This window comes from Tasmannia lanceolata, unplaced genomic scaffold (assembly GCF_043159265.1).
Source record: "Tasmannia lanceolata isolate RefF3 unplaced genomic scaffold, GAP_Taslan_0.1 ptg000131l, whole genome shotgun sequence".
Taxonomy (NCBI): domain Eukaryota; kingdom Viridiplantae; phylum Streptophyta; class Magnoliopsida; order Canellales; family Winteraceae; genus Tasmannia; species Tasmannia lanceolata.
The window spans coordinates 1-5,000 of NW_027518807.1; the positions used below are offsets into that span (position 1 = coordinate 1).

Sequence of the window (5,000 nt, forward strand, 5' to 3'; positions counted from 1 at the left end):
AAAAATGGAGAAATAAATAAATAGTGGCTTCCATCGTTTCTATGATTACTTCTTAAACGGTGAGGTCCTCTCTATACACCGGAGCTCCTTCCCCCATTTAATCAATGTTATTAGTAACTTGTACAGTTCACACTCTTTGGCTCTACCCATAAAATTATCCAGTATATAGGTCTTTTCACAATGAGATCCATCCATACAGTGACGGCATTTAATTATGAAGGTTGGCTAGGTAGCTAACCCTGTTAGTCCGTTCTTGCAAGAGTAGAAGCATAATCTTTCTGCTTTTAAAATACTATTTTCCCCGCTTAATGGATAACCATTTGCTACCAATGGGGAATTGATTTTCATCTCAAATCGAGGTGATTGGATTTGCACCAATGGAAACCATAAATTCCATACACAATAGAGGTATATGATAGATCTTTATTTTGAGATAGTGAATGGAATGGAGTTCTTCCATTCTATCCTACTCATTGGTACTGGTCATTGATACTGGAAAAATCGTCTCATTTGTTCCAGATCATGATCTGAACGAGTCGCACATACACCCTAGTACATGTTCCTCGACGCTGAGGACATCCTCGAAGGGCAGGGGATTTCGTGACATTTTTGATTGGCTGTCTTGTGTTTCTAATAAGTTGTTTAATAGTTGGCATGCTGAATCGTATACAGAATGGGCTGGTTTAGATCGATCCTAACCGGATGATTATGAATTACTTCCATTTCATATAATATTTTACCAGGTTAAGAAGATAAAATATCAAATCACGGCTCATTCGAATTATGGTTCGAAATGGAATCAAGAATTTATGTGAAATCCCCGGTATTTTCGACCGCGACAACATCAACAATGCCATGGGCTTGGGCTTCTGTTGCTGACATAAAAACATCCCTTTCCATGTCTTCGGATATAACCCATAAAGGCTTGCCGGTTCTTTGTACATAAACCCTTGTGAGGGTTTCGCGGAGTTTCAGTAGTTCTTCCGCTTCCAGGATAAATTCTCCTGTGGGTGCCTCATAAAAAGAACTAGCAGGTTGGTGGATCATAACCCTGATGATATAACATAATGAACGGTTCCTCTATCTCGCACGATCGGTCGAAGGGAAGGGATAAAGAATAACAAGAATAAAAAGATAGAATTAGAATTGAACAACCGTACAGGCATCTTTTATGCATTGCATACGGCTCCGCAATGGAATTTCCTTTTCCCTTCCATCGAAGAAAGAGACAAATAGAATCCATCAGACCCAGATCGTTGAATGATCCATTTACCATCTTTCCTTTCGGAGGAGTCAAAAAATACTATGATGGTTCCGTTGCTTTATATATTTATCTCGTCTGTGATTCAGCAATCCCAAAGTTTCTTTATGATCCGATCAAATAAGGAAAAAATGATCTTTTTTTTTTTTCATTTTCGTACTCTTTCATAACATAAATATCGGAAAGAGGCTTCTGGTGTGAAAGCAAAAAAAAGGTTTGTGACGCTGAAATGGACCCCCGATACATAAGATCAAATCGTAAATAACCTTTGTTTCATACTACTATCTCGATATATAATCTCATGTTATGTTATGAAAAAAAAATAATAGTTTGCTCATATCGAACTCGAAGTGCCATGCTATTATTACTTATTATTCATATTCCATATGGCGAAGGCATAGTCTTCTTTTTTTTTTCTCAAATAAAAAAAAACTCATTGGCGCCAAGCGTGAGGGAATGCTAGACGTTTGGTAATTTCTCCTCCGACTAGGAGAAAAGATCCCATTGAAGCGGCTAATCCCATGCATATTGTATGTATGTCTGGTGGCACAAATTGCATAGTATCATAAATAGCTATTCCTGGTATTACCCATCCGCCGGGAGAGTTTATAAACAAATACAGATCCCTGGTATCATCCTCTATACTGAGATATACCATGAGACCAACAAGTTGATTCGAGATCTCGCTATCAACCTCTTGTCCTAAAAAAGTAATCTTTCTCGATGAAGTCGGTTGATTAGGACAAAATTGTATCCCTTAGGAACCGCACACGCACCTTTGGATGCATACGGTTCAAAAAATCAAAATTGCGAAAAAAAAAAAAGAATTCATTGAACTTATCGAACTAACCCCTCATTGATGTATTCTTTCATCGAGATCCAAATCACGATGTAATTTTCTTGTTCCTAAATGGGCCTCTTCAATTCTTTTAGGTTTATGCTCTACTCCGGGTAAAGATCTGCCCGAATTCTATTTGCACATATAGGACAAATGATCACAGTACCGCTTCTTTTTGTTCCGACTTCTTTTTTTTTTTCAATTCGTTTTCATGTTCATGCCTTCCGCCAAATATTCGACTAATCATATTATTCCATTAATTGGTAGTTTTAGAGGTATAAATAGGGATCATTTATGATACGAGTAGTAATCATACATAGATTACCAATTTGGTATTTTTTGAACGGAGCCTGGATACTTCATTTTATTGGTCCAAGCCAACCATAAATTCTTCTAATTGAGAATATTGATCCCCAACCAACAAATAAATTGATCTAATTGCATTGCACTTCACGCTCCGAATTGAATTATTGATGGTTTAATCAATCTTTCTTGGGTGAAACAGAGGATATCTCGATCGGGGAGAGAACGGGGAAATCCCATATGACCCAATATGTCTGACAAGTCGCACTATACGTCAACCCAAACTGCATCTTCCTCTCCAGGACTCCGAAAAGGTACTTTTGGAACACCAATAGGCATAAAATGAAAGAAAAATTAAGTACTCTATTTCACTTTGATGTGGAAACGTAACAATGGTTTATTGTCTTCATAATATTGTCGTTTATCGTATTTTATCCATAGATTGGAAGGTTCATGGAGAAGACGGGTTGAATAAAGGAAAATTCGTACAAATGGATCGTTCGAAGGATGAACAAGTATCTATGCATTCGCTCACAAAAATAGGATCAATCCCCCCATTGCGTATTGGTACTTATCGAGTATAGAATAGATCTGCTTCTCTTTGTTCCTACGAACAGAATTGTTAAATTATTACCAATGGAACGGAATAAATATTAACTCTTGCTTTGAGATAATCCACTGAAAAGGCGAGGTCCATAGCATCAATCAGTCTTTTCCAATGTGATAAAGTTACATAGTGTCTATTTTTTCTTTGATAAAATAAGGGTATTTCCATGGTTTGCCTTGGTATCGTGTTCATACCGTCGTATTGAATGATCCCGGTCGGTTACTTTCTGTCCATATAATGCATACAGCTCTAGTTTCTGGTTGGGCCGGTTCGATGGCTCTATACGAATTAGCCGTTTTTGATCCCTCTGATCCCGTCCTTGATCCAATGTGGAGACAAGGTATGTTCGTTATACCCTTCATGACTCGTTTAGGGATAACCAATTCATGGGGTGGTTGGAGTATCACAGGAGGAACTATAACGAATCCGGGTATTTGGAGTTACGAAGGTGTGGCTGGGGCACATATTGTGTTTTCTGGCTTGTGCTTCTTAGCAGCCATCTGGCATTGGGTGTATTGGGACCTAGAAATATTCTGTGATGAACGTACGGGAAAACCCTCTTTGGATTTGCCCAAGATCTTTGGAATTCATTTATTTCTCTCAGGGGTGGCTTGCTTTGGGTTTGGCGCATTTCATGTAACAGGCTTGTATGGTCCTGGAATATGGGTGTCCGATCCTTATGGTCTAACCGGAAAAGTACAATCTGTAAATCCAGCGTGGGGCGCAGAAGGTTTTGATCCTTTTGTTCCGGGAGGAATAGCCTCTCATCATATTGCAGCGGGGACATTGGGGATATTGGCGGGACTATTCCATCTTAGTGTCCGCCCGCCCCAACGTTTATACAAAGGATTACGTATGGGCAATATTGAAACTGTACTTTCTAGTAGTATCGCTGCTGTCTTTTTTGCAGCTTTCGTCGTTGCTGGAACTATGTGGTATGGTTCAGCAACTACTCCCATAGAATTATTTGGTCCCACTCGTTATCAGTGGGATCAGGGATACTTCCAGCAAGAAATATATCGAAGAGTTGGAGCCGGGCTAGCCGAAAATCTGAGTTTATCGGAAGCTTGGTCTAAAATTCCCGAAAAATTAGCTTTTTATGATTACATCGGTAATAATCCGGCGAAGGGGGGATTATTCAGAGCAGGCTCAATGGACAATGGGGATGGAATAGCTGTTGGATGGTTAGGACACCCCATCTTTAGAGATAAAGAGGGGCATGAGCTTTTTGTACGTCGTATGCCTACTTTTTTTGAAACATTTCCGGTGGTTTTGGTAGACGGAGACGGAATTGTGAGAGCGGATGTTCCTTTTAGAAGGGCAGAATCGAAGTATAGTGTCGAACAAGTAGGTGTAACTGTTGAGTTCTATGGTGGCGAACTCAATGGGGTCAGTTATGGCGATCCTGCTACTGTGAAAAAATATGCTAGACGTGCCCAATTGGGTGAAATTTTTGAATTAGATCGTGCTACTTTGAAATCCGATGGTGTTTTTCGTAGCAGTCCAAGGGGTTGGTTTACTTTTGGACATGCTACGTTTGCTTTGCTCTTCTTTTTCGGACACATTTGGCATGGGGCTAGAACCTTGTTCAGAGATGTTTTTGCTGGTATTGACCCTGATTTGGATGCTCAAGTGGAATTTGGAACATTCCAAAAACTTGGAGATCCAACTACAAGGCGACAAGTAGTCTGATACAACATTACTCTAGCGTCTTTTGCCTCTATTTGATTTTTTTTTGATTTGACATAAGGTTAGGGTACCGTAGAAATCTTGATTTTAATCATCGCCTTTTCTTTGACTCTTGCCCTTTCTTTACTTTATCTGGGAAATGTTCCCAAATGCACAGGTGTGGAAGCTATAATTGTAAACCACGATCGAATCCATGGAAGCATTGGTTTATACATTCCTGTTAGTCTCGACTCTAGGGATAATTTTTTTCGCTATCTTTTTTCGAGAACCACCTAAGGTTCCGACAAAAAGGATGAAATGAT

At 39.4% G+C, this 5,000-nt stretch overlaps 1 long non-coding RNA gene across 2 annotated transcripts; it reads left to right on the top strand.

Moving 5' to 3' along the window:
- Nucleotides 1-1,707: 1,707 nt before the first annotated feature.
- On the top strand, nucleotides 1,708-3,076 carry LOC143866455 (uncharacterized). 2 transcript variants are annotated; one of them, XR_013242692.1, is made up of 3 exons: nucleotides 1,708-1,791; nucleotides 2,605-2,716; nucleotides 2,844-3,076. It is a non-coding gene; the product is annotated as an uncharacterized LOC143866455 (long non-coding RNA). The 2 variants fall into 2 exon arrangements; XR_013242691.1 differs by lacking the exon at nucleotides 1,708-1,791 and having other exon boundaries at nucleotides 2,347-2,716.
- Nucleotides 3,077-5,000: the final 1,924 nt, after the last annotated feature.